This window comes from Anas platyrhynchos, chromosome 4 (assembly GCF_047663525.1).
Source record: "Anas platyrhynchos isolate ZD024472 breed Pekin duck chromosome 4, IASCAAS_PekinDuck_T2T, whole genome shotgun sequence".
Taxonomy (NCBI): Eukaryota; Metazoa; Chordata; class Aves; order Anseriformes; family Anatidae; genus Anas; species Anas platyrhynchos.
The window spans coordinates 890,709-908,436 of NC_092590.1; the positions used below are offsets into that span (position 1 = coordinate 890,709).

Sequence of the window (17,728 nt, forward strand, 5' to 3'; positions counted from 1 at the left end):
TGACCTCAGCATTGTGACCTCAGCATTGTGACCTCAGCAATAGGACCTCAGCAGTAGGACCTCAGCAATAGGACCTCAGCAATAGGACCTCAGCAATAGGACCTCAGCAATACGACCTCAGCAATAGGACCTCAGCATTGTGACCTCAGAAATAGGACCTCAACAATAGGACCTCAGCAATAAGTCCTCAGCAATAGGACCTCAGCATTGTGACCTCAGAAATAGGACCTCAACAATAGGACCTCAGCAATAGGACCTCAGCAATAGGACCTCAGCAATAGGACCTCAGCAATACGACCTCAGCAATAGGACCTCAGCAATAGGACCTCAGCAATAGGACCTCAGCAATAGGACCTCAGCATTGTGACCTCAGCAATAGGCCCTCAGCAATAGGCCCTCAGGAATAGGCCCTCAGCAATAGGCCCTCAGCAATAGGCCCTCAGCAATAGGCCCTCAGCAATAGGCCCTCAGCAATAGGCCCTCAGCAATAGGACCTCAGCAATAGGACCTCAGCAATAGGCCCTCAGCAATAAGCCCTCAGCAATAGGCCCTCAGCAATAGGACCTCAGCAAGAGGACGTCAGCAAGAGGACGTCAGCAAGAGGACGTCAGCAAGAGGACCTCAGCAAGAGGACCACAGCAAGAGGACCACAGCATTGTGACCTCAGCAATAGGACCTCAGCAATAGGACCTCAGCAATAGGACCTCAGCATTGTTACCTCAGCAATAGGACCTCAGCAATACGACCTCAGCAATAGGACCTCAGCAATAGGACCTCAGCAATAGGACCTCAGCAATAGGACCTCAGCAATAGGACCTCAGCAATAGGACCTCAGCAATAGGACCTCAGCATTGTGACCTCAGCAATAAGACCTCAGCAATAAGACCTCAGCAATAGGACCTCAGCAATAGGACCTCAGCATTGTGACCTCAGCAATAGGACCTAAGCATTGTGACCTCAGCAATAAGTCCTCAGCATTGTGACCTCAGCATTGTGACCTCAGCATTGTGACCTCAGCAATAGGACCTCAGCAATAGGACCTCAGCAATAGGACCTCAGGATTGTGACCTCAGCATTGTGACCTCAGCATTGTGACCTCAGCAAGAGGACCTCAGCAAGAGGACCTCAGCACGAGGACCTCAGCAAGAGGACCTCAGCATTGTGACCTCAGCAATAGGACCTCAGCAATAGGACCTCAGCAATAGGACCTCAGCATTGTGACCCCAGCAATAGGTCCTTAGCATTAGGACTTCAGCAATAGGACCTCAGCATTGTGACCTCAGCATTGTGACCTCAGCAATAGGACCTCAGCAATAGGACCTCAGCAATAGGACCTCAGCATTGTGACCTCAGCATTAGGACCTCAGCATTGTGACCTCAGCATTAGGACCTCAGCATTAGGACCTCAGCATTAGGACCTCAGCTTCAGCACCTCAGGAGTAGCACCTCAGCAATAGGACCTCAGCATTAGGACCTCAGCAGTAGGCCCTCAGCAATAGGACCTTAGTGTTTTAAATGTCTCAGGATTCAAATTAGGATTAAATAAAAAAATAGGATTTATTAAAATAATATAAAGGAATAGAGGTAAGCAAACAGCGCTGGGTGCACCGGGAGTCTCTGCTCCACCAGGACGCACACCAGTTACATCAAGCAGCTGATTTTTATGCACCTAGACTAATACATATTCATTACTACTTCTAAAAAAAAATAGATTATTATAATTAGGTTCCAGGGTCCAGTCCCTCCTACTGGAGCATGCGCATCAGTCTCCTCTGGGGGTCTCTAGGGGTCTTTCATGCTGAAGGCTTGTAGTCTTCCTCTCGCCCTTTGTACTTACTCGGCACTATTCCAAGTTTATGGAACACTCTCTGTACACTCTCCACAGGTCTTGTCTCCCAACCGTCCTTCAGCTTCTTTTTTCTTCCTCTTAATCTCTTGGCCCCCCTGGCCAGATACCAAGGATCCTCATAGTATCCCATAACAGTCACTAGTTGTTATCAGTTGTTCTGAAACTCCCAGACATCAAACACAAACAGCTTTCTTATTTGACGCTTCACGAGTAATTAATACTTTCTTCCCCAGCCATTCACAGACACATCTATAGCAGTGTTAAGTTAATCTCAAAGAAGACAGGAAAAAAAGGCTGTAACTGTTAGAACTAGAAGTCAGGAATAACAAAAGCAAACAGGTTCATAAATTTAGGGAGTGTTTTCTGAAGACCTGATAAATTGACTGGAATGAGGGGGAGACTGGGACACACTGCATCTGTGGTTCAAGAATTAAATTGCCAGTGCAGGGCCCAGAGGCAGACAGGATTCAAACAGAATTGTTCTTTATGGACACGAATTTATGGACACGAATTGGAATTGTTAAAACATTCCTCACAATCCCTTATCTTCTTTTTACTATCCCCAATTCGTGTCTCTTCTGTTATTAATAATTGGATTTCATCAGTTTGTTCTTGGAGGGTCCAATCCTTAAGCATCATAATTGACATATTCCCTTCCTTTTTTAATGAAGTTATTACCAATGTACTATTTATCACCCGGTGTATTGATAATGTAAAACAAGGTATCATACAAGGTACAAATAATAACGTCATTACACCACATAACAATAAAAATAACACTCTTTTAACCCATGGTCCACCAGGCAGCCATGAAAATAAATCCCATTCCATATCCTTCCAGGTTTGTGTTTGCTCGCTCACCTCCCCCCCTCTCCTTCTCTGGGATGGGAGAGAGAAATGGGAAAGTGAAGCCTGTGAGTTGAGATAACAAGAAAATAATAATAATAATAACAATAATAATGATGATAATATTACTACTAGTAATAATGTATACGAAACAAGTGTTGCACAATGCAATTGCTCACCACCTGCTGTCCGATGCCCAACCCAACCCCGAGCAGTCCGGCCCTCCTCCCAGCCTGCCTGCTGGCAGGACAGTGAGAAGCTGAATTTGGCTTGGTCCTTGGCTTGGTGTAAGCACTGCTCTGTAACAATTAAAAACAATTAAAACATCAGCATATTATTAACATTCTTCTCATCCTAAACCAGAACATAACATTCTATCAGCTATTAGGAAGAAACACCCTTTTTATCAATCTTTAAACAGCAATTACTAAAGCTAAATTTTCCACAGACTTCTCCTTCTTGTGCTAGTAAATAATCCAAAGCTAGGCAATTTTGATACAAAGCAGTTCTCATCATTTATAACTATTTCTATTACAGCTAATAACCTAATTATTCTATTAAGTATATATACTGGGGTCCTATAGTCCCAGGATCTGTCTTCTGCCCACGTATCTGGATCATAATAGGCAAACACCTTCAGGGTTGATTCAGGCTTGTGTTACCGTTCGGCCTGTCAGGGTGATCCAGCTCCTGGAAAACGAAATCACAAATTTATATAGGTTAAAATAAAGGTTCTTATGTTATTTTCTCAGGACAACCTAACCTTAGTGTGGGAGAAGTCCAGTCCAGGCCCTCTCACTCGGCAGTCAATACCCATAGGGGTTGCCTCCCTCGTGAGACCATACACACCACAGTGGAGGGTCCTGCCCTGGTCTTGCCTTCTCCCTTTCCTCACTTCAAGCTTGTCCCCTTTATTTGGCATCCTTAATTCATGCAGAGCCTCGTTGCCAGAATATTAGTTCTTCCTTAGCTTGAGTTTCAGTTTCCCAGGAGCGGACTCAGCCCTCCAAGTTTCAGTAGTTACTGGTCCTTTTATTCTGGATGCATGGGTCCCTTTCTGCGGTTCTCACAGCTGTTTCAGTAGTCAGTAAAACAAGGTACAGTCCCTCACACCGAGGGTTCAGTGATTCTTCCCTCCCGTGGCTGCTTGTTGAAACACTTTCTTTTTTATCTTCTGACAAGTTAAATAACAGTTATCTAATTTGCTTTGCCGTATGGCCCTTTCCAGGTTCCTGTAGCAGGATTCATCTGATAGCCTTTCAGGTTGATACAGATTTGACTACAGATACCAGGGTTTTGGCATTCATCACTAACTCCACAGTTTCCCAGCTGGACAGTCACATTCATTTATGTTGCATTCCTTCAGGGGCTTATCACTCCAGTCCTTGCAGTCTCTCTGCTGGTTACACACTTTATTGATATCTATGCATTCTCCACTTCTGCACTTGAATTTGCCAGGTCCTGAGCACTGAATAACATTGTTAGTTTGCTTCATCAGTGCCATCCAGACAGTCTCTCACACCATTGCACTGCCTACTCCCATGGACACAGTTCCCATCTTCACATCTGAACTGGTCTGGTCCACAGGTCCAAGAAGGGCAGTTAATTTCATCACTTCCATCCTTGCAATCAGGATCTCTGTCACATCACCACTTCTTGTGGATACATTCACCTGAGCCGCACTGCACCTCACTCACAGAACACTTCACCGGAGGTGCAGGCTGGCAGCCACACTGCTCCAAAGATTCATCCGAGGGGTCGGAGCAGTCACCTTGACCATTGCAGACAAAATTTTTTTGTCTGCATTGCTTTTGGAAATACATTGTCCACTACTGCATGTGAACTCTGCTGCACTACAAGTCACATTGCCACAATTCTCTTCATCCTCTCCACTGTCACAGTCTCTTTCACCATCACATTTCCATGACACTGTTCTCATATGACACAGCTCAGCACTTTTGTCAGACCCATCTTCACAATCCGGATCCCCATCACACTGCCATCTGTTTAGCACACACTGACCACTGTTGCACACAAAATCAGATTCAGCACACATCTTTTTCACATATCTTCTTCACACAAGCACTCTCATCACTGCCATCTGAGCAGTCTTCACATTTTACTCTAGCACCGTTGGCAGCAGTGCACAGTCAGGCGAAGGCGAGCAGCAGGCAGAGCACCCAGCACCCCGCACCGTCACCTGTGTCACTTATACTACTCCTATTACCCATGCTGTTAGTGTCAGTGGCATCCTCCTTTTCTTTTTGCCACTGACCATTCACCACAAATGGATGAGACACATGATTACTAGTTAGGAAAGAGAGTGGAACGTCTGCTATACGGCTGCAGGCAGTGCCAGCTGCAACCTTAGGTTTGTGAAAGAGCCTGCCGGTGGTCATTTGGCAGTGTGATCTGCGTCTCTGCACTCCTGCCCTGCAATAGAGCTAAGTCGTCATTAGCAATAGTTATAACACCGATCTGGGGACGAATAGTCTTTTTTACATTGCAAGATAAACCTTTTATAAAAAGAATGCCAGAGTGAAGCAGCACAGCCGCTGCTGCCGCTGCCTCCATGGTTATGTCAGACAGGCTGCAGGGTCCTGATGTCCGCCCCTCTGCTCTGTGCCGACTCGCCACACGCTGAGGGTCAGCTACCGGTGTCCACTGACGCCTCTGGTCTCCCGTAGCAACTCGATCTCAGATGTTCCGCAATTACTTCAATTTCCCCGCGTTTTGCAGCTTCTGTCAGGTCTATTCTGTGTCTCTCAGAGCAATCTGTGGCTCCGCAGCGTCTCTCAGGGCTCTCTCCGTCCAGCGGTAGTCCCTCCGTAGTGTCTCGGGTCTCCCAGCACTGCTCTGGTCTCGGCCTGTTCAGGTCTCAGCGAGTCCAGGTCTTGCCCTGTGTGGGCCTCATATGTTGCAGGAAGCATGTCATGTCATGCTCCTGCCTTTTTCTTGTCACAGTCAAAACATTTAAGAGCAAAAATAGGATACACAAGATACACAAGATACACCGGGCCCATATATTAGGCACCACCACTCAAAACTTGGATAAAACAGCACTTCTTTTCAGTCTGTCAAGCACTTCGTTCGTCTCTGCCCACTCCCCTTGCGGAGAGTACGGAACAACGGATCGGAACTCTGCACTCGCTTTGCAGCAACGCTGCGTCTCACTCACACAGCACCATCGCACACGGAGGCCTCCAGCACATCTCATTCATACCACAGGAATATAATTTAGAATGATAACCAACCAAACAAGTATTGTCTCTGACTGTGTTCTTCGTGAAGTGACTTGTAACACTTTGTTTCAAACCCTTACATTTACACAAATACTTTCAACACAAAATACATACATAAAAACACATACAATTATTAACACTCCAGTTACTATCCCTCCAGCAGCCGAAAACATACCGTTTGTCTGCAGTTTCAGGAGATCCTTGCTCCTGCGGTGAGCAGCTGAGAGTGGAGTCCCCTCCGAGCAAAAACGCTCAGGGTGCACCTAGGGGCGTCCATGCTGCAGCCGATCCCGCAGCCGAGCAGAGTGTCTCCTGCCTGGCTCACCAAAATGACTCACAGAAAGCTGACTCCACAATCAGTAGGATTGTAAAGTAGGTATGTTTACTCAGTTCCGTGAGGCACGGGGCGGGTAGTCCCCCCCAAAGTCGTGCAGGCCTAACGTGACAAATTGCTTTAGTAAAAAGTTACATATACATGAACATTCCTATACACACACATAACCTGTCCCTTTGTGAACACTCCTCCTTATCTTAGACCCCTTGGTTAAAGTCTGAACCATGAGGTTGTTTTTGATCTGGTTCTCGGGGTCCGAGAGGCTCCTGTTATCTGGTGGTATAAGCGCAGCACAGGCACAAATGGAGCACATATTCATTCTTAATCAATTGCTCTCTAATTTCTAATTCCAATGTTTCAGCTTGCTCTTTTCTGGATCCACGGGTATTCTACTATTAGTGTTCAAAGCCTGACAGACCCCGTCCTCCGTGGATCAAAATACAGGGGGTCTTAAGGGTTCTTTTGGTCATTCTGTCATAAAATACTGGATCATTTTTAATTTACTCTTCAATTTTCTGGGGCCCCTATTGTTCCAATTTCTAATCATTATTCATAATGGACTTTTTGGTTATATATCTGGTAATTTGCTCCCTTTCTGGTCCTTGGTCTTCGATTTTATCTGACCCATCCGGGAATTTTACTAGTGGCAATTCCCACAGTCCTTGGTTGCCCAGTGAGAGTGTCTTGCAGGGGGTTTAGGACCTATCACCCACCCACGTATCCCTCTTCTCACCAGTCCAGCCCCCCCGACAGGAGATTAGAACCAGTGAGAAAACAAAAAGACCTCCACGCTGACTTTAGAAGTCTCAGTTACACTCTCACACACAAAAACTGGCAACCGTACCCTTACCCAACCGGACGGTATCTTACGAATCAGTCGTCTTCGTCCAGACTCCAATCGGACGGTATCCACCAGCGTCTCTGCTGTCTTCGTCTGGGATCGAACCAGACGGTATCCAAACGACTGTCGTCTTCATCCGGTTCGATTCCGGGCACCGGAATCCAACCGAACGGTATCCAAACGACTCTGTCGTCTTCGTCCGGATCTTCGCGCGCAGAATTACGGGCAAAAAATAGCCGGCAACAAGGGAGCTCAAAAAAAATCAAATTCTTTGCTTACCTTTATTCAGGTTCAGGATGGCATTAGTCCCGATCTGACTCAAACAGGAGCCACCAAATGGTGGGGCACCTCTCCTAGATTAAATCAGAATTCAGGAACTATAACCATCCCGGACGAGCCCCCAAATTGTTATAAATGGCTCAGGATTCAAATTAGGATTAAATAAAAAAAATAGGATTTATTAAAAGAATATAAAGGAATAGAGGTAAGCAAACAGCGCTGGCTGCACCGGGAGTCTCTGCTCCACCAGGATGCACACCAGTTACATCAAGCAGCTGATTTTTATGCGCCTAGACTAATACATATTCATTACTACTTCTAAAAAAATAGATTATTATAATTAGCTTCCGGGGTCCAGTTCCTCCTACTGGAGCATGCGCATCAGTCTCCTCTGGGGGTCTCTAGGGGTCTTTCATGCTGAAGGCTTGTAGTCTTCCTCTCACCCTTTGTACTTACTCGGCACTATTCCAAGTTTATGGAACACTCTCTGTACACTCTCCACAGGTCTTGTCTCCCAACCGTCCTTCAGCTTCTTTTTTCTTCCTCTTAATCTCTTGGCCCCCCTGGCCAGATACCAAGGATCCCATAACAGTCACCAGCAGTCACCAGTTATTATCAGTTGTTCTGAAACTCCCAAACAGGTTGACGACTCACGAGCAATTAAAACATTCTTTCCCAGCTATTTACAGTCATCTACATAACATCTATAGCAGTGTTAAATCAATCTCGAAGAAGACAGAAAAAAAACCGTAACTGTTAGAACTAGAAGTCAGGAATAACAAAAGCAAACAGGTTCATAAATTTAGGGAGTGTTTTCTGAAGACCTGATAAATTGACTGGAATGAGGGGGAGACTGGGACACACTGCATCTGTGGTTCAAGAACTAAATTGCCAGTGCAGGGCCCAGAGGCAGACAGGATTCAAACAGAATTATTCTTTATGGACACGAATTTATGGACACGAATTGGAATTGTTAAAACATTCCTCACATCAAGAACTATGCTTTCTCTTGACTAAATGGTATTTACATGTAGTACAGTGGAAGATCAAGGAAAACCTTTAAAAAGATTTCCCCAGTGAGAAGCAAGATTTCAGAAACAGGATGTGTACAGAAAATCCACAATAACATCGAGGCAAATACAGTAATGAACTACTACAAAACCAAGGATAAAAAAATTAAAGAATATTTCAAGGTTCATTTCTTAAGATTTATGGCACCACCTGTGAGGTTGTCTTTTAATTAAACAAATTAAAAAATCTGGATTTCTGAGTACACCTTTAGTTTATTTCCGATGAAAAATATGATTTAAATTAGAGTATTTTACAGGAAGTTTTTTGTTGTTTTTTTTTTTTTTTTTTCCCCCAGAGTTCAATTTTGTTCCTAAGAAAAATCAAACAAAACCCTCAGTTTTGTAAATAACTAACTCTAATGTAAGCAACAGTTTAGTGTAAATACCTGCTTTTATAAATGAAACAATCCCATTAAATAATGTACATCAACGGAACTCAGCAGCATTCTACCACTGACATGCTGAAGCTCTTTGTTATAATAAATTAGTAACCAGTAAGCAACAGAAACCTATTCTGTAAAGGTTAACATTCCCCCAAAGTCTTAAATGGCTCAAGACTTTAAACCGTGTGTTGTTTTTTTGTTTGTTTTGTTTGTTTGTTTTGATAGAGATGAAAATTGACAAAACTGAAATTTAAGTCACATACAAAACAATTTTCAGAGGACATTTTTACCAAGTAACTCAGTAAAACTGAAGGTCAGGGGGAAGAAAAGAAGGGTTTTCTTCTAAGCATTCTCGTCATCTAAATAAATGAGGAATATATGTTCTTTAGGCTAGTTATTTTTTAGTTCATATTCTGAACTACACAGATATATAGGCAAATTGAGAGATTCATCTTACATATCTGTGACAAACATTTTAAACATAATTGCTAACAATGAAAGTCCAGCATTATTTGTATTGGAGCAAATGAACGTCAAAACAGAGATGCGCTTTTAAAAAAAGAGAAAGGTCCCCAAGTTCAGTGATCTAATGGCAATTAACAGAAAAACGGTACTAAAGGATTACTTTATTTCGGAGAGTTTCTGTAATATAAAACAAATCCTTTCCAAAATCGAAATGTCTAGCTCGCGATTCTGAAGCAATGCAGCCAAAGTATGGAAAAAGCGTTCATTACTGCAGTCTTCCAGGAAAATCTTTAAGTAAACTGTAAAAGAAAATAGTTAAAAAGTTTAATCACAGCACTTGGCTCATGGAAAACTAAATCATTGATTTATAGCTTTTGAGGGTTTTATATGCGCCTCATGCTGTGCAACCATGAGAACAATGTACTAACTGGGTATATTCTAGGCATGTGATGCAAAAATCAGGTAAAACCGCGAACAAAACTCACCCAAGTTCCTAAGAATTCTGATATTACCAGCACTTGTGGTATTAAAACAAGGCCTATTCCCTTGAGAACAAAGGAAAACAGGACACTGAGCAATTTTAAACTCAGATAAAAAAATCTCATCTTCAACATGTTTATTCAACGCTCCTTTTCTTATGATGACATGAGGAGAACACTAAGCTATGCTAAAAAAACTGACAAGGAAATATTTTAAGCTGCTGCAAAATGACGTACAGAAATAGTACATGTAGACACTGATGACTAGACAGCTTTTCATTATCAAAACTGTCACCGTACCGTTTCAAGACAGGCAGAATCGTAATTGAGAGGTCAGAGTTGGATAAGAACACCTGAATATCAAAACAATTCCTGTAAAATGCTGGATAATTTTTAAACATGGCCATATAGTATAATCTTTTCTATTTATCCTGCTCCCCAAAACTTAGTCAATTCAGAATAAAGTAAAATCTGTTCCCTTGTGTTATTTCACTCTTGATTCTAATAGTACAGACTGATTTAGAGCAACACCATAAAGAACATAAGTACCGATTTAATAGGTCACAGAACTGAACACATTTGTTAGGAATCCAACAAAACAAGTCACTATTCACTGCACTCTGCCCTTAGCGTATAAACACACTTGGTATGCCCCAGGATATAGTTACTTAGAATATGCCATTAAATTAATAGTTATTGTAATATTATTCTACTTTTACTGTAGAAGAAGGAGGTCCTACAATTTATTCCTATAAATATCCTTAAATATCTAAAAATGCCTTAAATTCCTTTTTGTAGGTGTAAACAAATACCATATTCTGCTTACTTGGCCATTTCTTTGCTGGCTTGTTCTTACTGGTCTCAATAATACTGTATTATTTTATTATTAAAAATACCGGTCTTAAGGTATCTTAAGAAAACTTTATTAATATATATACACACACATATACATACAGATACACTGTAAAATGTTTTAACTGTGAGGTTTATAAAACAATATAAAAAATACGCTGAGGGAATTTTACCATAAAGCAGAAGAGCCAAAGTGGAAATAATACCTCAAGTTTCACAAAGTTCAATCACATGAAAGCAAACTGATAAAGACATGCATTTAAAGAGATTTTTCCTACATTGTTTATCTATTCATTTTATATATTCATTTCAAATAAGCTTTTGCAGAATAGATTTTAAATCATCACAAATGGACAAAATAAGCATATAATTTAAATGCCTGTCTATCTGATGAACTAGAAGAATAAAAACTGTGTATTTTTACATATTTTTCTGCATCATCTCTGCACAGATTTTGTTTTTATTCACTACTGTAGAAAAACTAACTTGGAATCTATCCGGTCAGGATTTGACACAATTTTAAATAATCTGCAAAAGCCTCCCATAGGAGCCATAAAAAATTGCAGCATTTGGTAGTTACATTAACTTAACTTCATTGGTAGACTGTCATGAACAATGAGCAATTTATCACTGTTGACAGAACTCATCTGAAATTTACCCTCAAAGTGATCAGTCACTCACAGCATCAAGTCTCACCAGCTATTGTCATTCAGAAATTTCTGTTTTATAGCTAAAGCTCTGTCACCTCAGAAAATGAAGACTGTCAGGAACACCAGCTTGAAGTTCATGTTTTAACAAATTAACCATTACGGTTTTGCCTCGTTTCTAATTGCATGTGGATCTGCCAGGAGAGCGGACCAACCCAACAGAGTGATGGAGAGTTAGCTCGTGGAAAAGTTACATAAGGACCACAGAAAAAGAACCAGTAACTACACTGAACAGCTTGCTGATGAGCTGCTGTCTCTTACACAGTCACTGGCAAGATTGGAACCATTTGCTGAGTTTAACTGATTCTCGTCGTCAACAGCTGGGCCTGCTAAGAGCCAGTGGTTATAGCACAACGGAGGGCAGGCGAGGTAACAGTCAGTGCAAGGCCTCTCGAGTGTGGATGCCTTCGTGGGTGACCCCGAGTTAAGAGAGCCCAAGGACAGGTCCAGCCCATCACCCAGTGCATGTTGACCTCAGGATGGTATCAATTGTTCTTCAGCTTCCTAGATGTGCAAGACCTTCACGCAGCTATGACACAGGATGTACGGGAGGCCACCCTCATTCTTAAATGACCATCACAAACATAAAAAAGCAATAAAAAAGGTTGAAAATAGAACAGGATTCCTTATGTCACAGAACTAAGTTGGACTGAACAGAAGTTTACAAAGATCAGAAAAGACCAGAACAAAAACCTACACCTTGGAGGCCAGGAACTACCTTTATAACAAGACAGACTGACAGGATTCTGGATGTGAAACACCTGAACCAAACAGGGATGGGGTACATGAAAAGCTGCGTGCCAGTAAAGATGAACAGCAATAAGACTATTAATTCTAATTTGTCATTAAGATACTACCTATAGATAGGAAACAGATGGTACCAATACCTGAACGGTTACATTTGACATGCAACAAGGTTACAAGCAACATGGCAAAATGTGAACTTGTCACAATTTATCTCCATTATTCTTCCAAATCTAGGCATCCAGCAGATCGAAATGACTACTACTAGATAACAGAACATGTACTGTTAGTGGAATTTTTCTTCAAAGTAATGTCAGATACCATCAACCCTGCTTAGGTTTTTCTTTCCCAGTTACTATACCGATCAAAATTATGATGATTAGAAATACTTTAGTGTAAAAAAAATAAATAGATAAACTAACCACACGGTCTTAAAAAGGATGAAAACAACATCAGGTAAATCTTTCTGCCACTTATCTCACTACAAAATGCCTTCTAACTCAACGTTGTTCCATCCCAAGTCAAACACGCTTTCTGTTTTTGCCCCTATAGTACATGGTAACAAAATACCCCAAGCCAACAATATACATTTCACAAATAGCAGCAGTCCCTTCTCCTTCCCTTTTCTGTTCCAAAAAACAATGAATACTTTTTATTTTAAGAAAATTAACAAGGATTGTTCCACATGACACTGGAATGGCTCACTACTTGTGTGTTCATCCAGATTGTTATCAACTGATTCTTTGCCTGTGTCACCTGGAAAACCACTGTGAAGGAGACTATTAACCCTTTTATAGGACCACACCACAGTACAACTCATTGAAACATAACCATCCCTTACAGATGTGCCATTTCCAATTACTTTAAAGTGAAAAATGGCTAGGGGTGAGCTGTTCACATTAGGGGGGTAAAAAAAGATAAAAGTTTATTTATTTATTTATTTATTTATTTTATCTCCACCTGCTAACAGGATTTCATGAAATGGCTGCCCTGGCACAGCCTTACTTCAAAAGAAAATTACTCATTGGCAAAACATCAGCAAGGTAAACCAGTGGAATAAACAGAAAAGCTAAACTAAACATCAAAAAAAATCACACCACTAAGAAAGCAACCAGGACAAGATGTAAAGCTTGGATGCTGACAGTGAGAAGAGACGGACAATTCAGAAACATACTTTATATCTCTAATGAATTTAAATGACACAAATGAATGCTAATGCTAGATCAGGTTATTTATAGAGAAGCAGCACGTTATTTTTGATTTGGTATTTATGCTTACCTCACCTACTTTCATCATAACTTTGTATGTATTTTTTTCAATTACTCACTTTTATCGTTGTTCATGGCCATCTCAACTAATGCATTAAGTGCAATAAAAAGGAGACATTTTTTGGATATAGTTAAGTGGCTTAGTATGATAGGCACACATCGGTATTGCAAAAATAAGATCTTTCCTTCATCTGTCTTCAAGTCCACGCAAAGGGAACGAAATGCCTGAGTCAGGTAATTCACTGAAAGATAACAGAAAACAGGGAATAAAAATTATGTAATCACAGTTCCATTAGATGATCACAAATACATGAATATTTATCCTAAGAGTTACTGTTGCAGATATATACTAATTAAAAAAAAAAAAATTAAATGGCTGAAAATATTAATTTACTTATTTGTTTAAATGCATCTTCTGCCTATTTTTATTCCTTACAAAAATTGTTGTGAGTGGAAAAAAAGACAAGTTACAACTCACAAATTGAGCAAAATATATTTGCAAATATAACACCTTTCTAATCTCTTCCTTAAGAGAGAAAAGAAATCACAAGCTGCATAGTTTGGGACTATATTGGTTTCAACATCTGGGAAGCCTCTAATAAAGGAGTAAAAGGCTCATTCATCTGAATAACTGCAATTACTGTCATGACAGCAACTATTCACATTCCTTTCCATAAAAAGCTGTAGTTTAAGTTATATATGCATCCACGTTATATATGCATCCACGTTATATATGCATCCATTTTGGAGAACACTAAATTATTCAGAGAATTTAGATTAAGTGAATCAATTCAGTTTTCTTAATTTCATGATGTCAAATCTTCCTCAATATCTTGGAATAGCATTGATCATCTGGAGCACAGAAAATTAAGAGTAAGGGAAAAATTTATCACATAGCAAAAGTTTAATTACAGTGCCATCTGCTGGATATTAGCATCTTGAAGGGAACAGGATATATATGTTTAAACTGAATGTGCTGCTTTGTCATCGCTAGATCATTAGACATGTGGTCAGTGATGAAAATTCATACACGGTAAGTTTCAACATAAATTTAACAGGTAATTTTTTTCCATGTTCTATAGGCTCGCAGTAAAAACCAACCATGAGAAGCTAAACTGATTCATTCTGATCAACAGCTTTCATCTGCTTATAGTTAATCTCTGCAATAAGTACTTTTTTTGTATTGTAATTCATTTGCATCATTTTCAAACATTTCTAGAAATGTGAGTTTCAATTTCAGGGTAATCATGCTTCACCAAAATATTCTGACTGAAACTATATGATACTGAAATTGAAAATACACTGATTCTTCCCTCCAACAGCTGAAATACTGTATTTGTTTATTAATGGTGACAGGGTGGTCTTCCAGAATGTTTAAATCCTACTTATTCTAAGTACTACCAGTATAAATACTGCACAGGTCAGTATTTTTGTCATCACTTCAAAGAAAACGTTTTTTGTCTTTTCAGGCCCTGTTTGTTTTTAAAGAAACTGCTGCTGAGAAGAGATACTACGGCATCCTGGAAATTGCACAAGTGGAGTAACTCTCATGAACTGAAGCAAAAGTCACTAAGAACTGCGATATCTCCAGACAAGTACGACCTCGTTTGCTTTTGCCTGTTAACAAAATACATTACTATACTGCATCAGCATATGGTAGCATTCTTCAATGCTGATAATGTTTATGGGTAGCCACTTGCAGTGACAGACTTGGTAGGAGAAAAGGGGAGACAGCAGAGAGGTAAGAGCTAGATAGAGTATGAGCTTTACATTAAACTTTGACAAAGCAATGAAATTCTAGAACTGTTCTGAATTTGCTACTGATTTCAGTTTACTGAGGAGCAATTAGCTGTACCATTATATGCAGTGCAGATCTTGACAAACAAATCACTGCTACGGTGATTGCTTGAGAGAATTACCAACATCTCTTTTCCCCTTTGTCACAAAATACGTTGATCTCACTGACATAAATAAAGCATATTAAAATGACCACACAAATTATGACATGAATAATAGCAAGGTTCATACTTGCTTCCCTATATTATGCTTCATCAGGTGGTAAAATTCAAATAAAACATCCTTTACTACTAAAGCATTACAGATGCTACAGTATCATTGAACTGCTGCATTTTGTACATTTGTTTTTTTGTCTGGGCACATACCTGAAAATAAGATTTAAAAAAAAAAAAAAAAAGAAAAAGAAAAAGATAATTTAAAAAAGACATAATAAAAACCAGAACTTACTTCGTTTTGCTGTTCTAAGCACAACTAAAGTTGACAGAAACCTCAAAGGCATAGAGGAGCTTTTAAAGAAATGTGCAGCTTTTGGTTTACTCCGTGTAGACTTTTTAGTCCATTTTTGCATGCTTCCCTTTTGTACTGCGCCTTTGAGAATAACTTCTGCAAGTCTCTCCATTGTTGCTGTCATGCTTGCATCCTGTTTCAAACAACGTGCACATTTAGCGTAAACATTAAAATACATGAAAATCCTGTCTGCTAAGTACGTATGTTCCCCTAAGGATTAAATATTAAATAGCAGATGTCGTGACCGTGTATTGCAATATAGTCTGTACATGGGATACTACTTTGCGTTCCACAAGCAGTTGAACAACATTAGCACAGGGCCTAGTCAACACACACTTCACAAAGAAACAAGGTAGTCAGGGCCCCTGATATGCTGACATTATTTAATTTGCCTCTGGTTCCAGAATAAAGTCAGTTCAAACTCAGCTTTAATCAGTGCTGCCTACTACACTACCCTCTTTTGTGAAGATGCCTGAAGCTAGGTCCTACAAAAGCGTTTACAGAACTAAGGTCTAAACATGACCCTTAAGAATACTGTACAGGTAAGATGTATTGGACTTTTCAAAAACCGGTGCAGAAATATTACTTCAGAATCAAACTTAATAACAAGCTCATTTAAAATACCTTCTCATTAGCACTGGAACCACCAGCTTAGTTCTATTCAGTTAGACACTGAGTAGAGAACAAAGAAATCAAAATACCTTTGCTACTTTGCCACACGTTGCCATCAATTTCAACAAATCTCATGCATAAAGCGAACAAAAATATATTTCTTTTCCTAGTTCACACGTTTTGTAAGCACATATGGAAAATACCATTTCTGAGATGCTACACACTACTGCAACAAAGATCACATATGTGTGCAAAAATATGTTTACAGACACGGTGCAAAATATTACAACGAATGTGAGAAAGTTAATTTGGTGAGAATTAGTTTTTCATTTGCTATGTATCTGTGGTAGGCATGTATGCTTTGCAAAGACAGCAAAGTTTCTTTTATATATACTCCCTGAAAATATCTACTTTTCATACTCATTTATAATGCAAAATATCTCTTGGGAATTTACCTGACTACCAGTGTCTATCTGCCTTAGAGACCAGTAGATAAATTGAATCACAGACATATGTAGTTTAGGATCCACAAATGGCATCCACTGGAGCTGTCCAGTGACCATAGGCAAAAGCTGTAAAAATACAGAATGGCAAAGTTACGTGCAGTATACGAACTTACAGTACAAGCTAACCACAAGTAAAAAGCAAACTAAGCAAAACTAAACCAAACTAAAATCAACGTATTCCCGGAGTTTAACAGACTACATGTACAAATACTCACTGGGCAGATCTGGTACAGGTAACAGAATTATATACTGAATTTACATTTTACACAGGTTTACACAAAAAGTGGAAAGACATTGTGTGAGCTCAAGCTCTGAAGTCTAATACCAAGGGCTACAAATTTTAGATAGAATAATAATTAAACAAACAAACAAACAAACAGAAAAAGCAGATTTCCTGAACGCTTCACTGATTTCCAAGCCTTGGTATCCCAAAAAAGCGTTACAAGTATAGCACGGTATCATCTTTTATAAGACATAACTTGAACTTTTAATACCTAGTATCAGCACTAAAATACTTTAAATTAGACGTGTGTGTCTCCTTAGGAAAAAGGAATTACATACAGTATTACAGATAAAACACGAGATAAATTATCAGCTGAGAAAAGTGACTTAAAATAGAAAGACAGGTGGAATCTCAAGGTCAGACTGCACACTACACATTTCCTTAAAAATGATCTGTATAAATATCTGTATGAAAAATTATCTATTACATCTCACTGTTGGAATTAATACTGATGGATTAACTGCTGTTTTCTTTTAATTCATGTATTCAAAGCGTGTGTAAAACAGGCAGACCTGTTACACTCAGAAATAATACAAAGAATCTTAACATTTCAACCTAAACAAATTCAAATGCCTTTACCTTCATACAATTTTCTAGAGTGTAGTTTTCTTTAGCACACTGAGGTTTCTCACTGCCCTCTCTCTCTTCTTGTATTTCTATTTTG

At 39.9% G+C, this 17,728-nt stretch overlaps 1 long non-coding RNA gene across 1 annotated transcript; it reads right to left on the reverse strand.

Moving 5' to 3' along the window:
- Window positions 1-4,477: 4,477 nt before the first annotated feature.
- Window positions 4,478-17,188, reverse strand: LOC140002376 (uncharacterized). The gene is made up of 3 exons (XR_011808741.1): window positions 15,604-17,188; window positions 9,470-13,601; window positions 4,478-4,712 (listed from the first exon to the last, which is right to left on the reverse strand). It is a non-coding gene; the product is annotated as an uncharacterized lncRNA (long non-coding RNA).
- Between the last annotated feature and the right edge of the window lie 540 nt (window positions 17,189-17,728).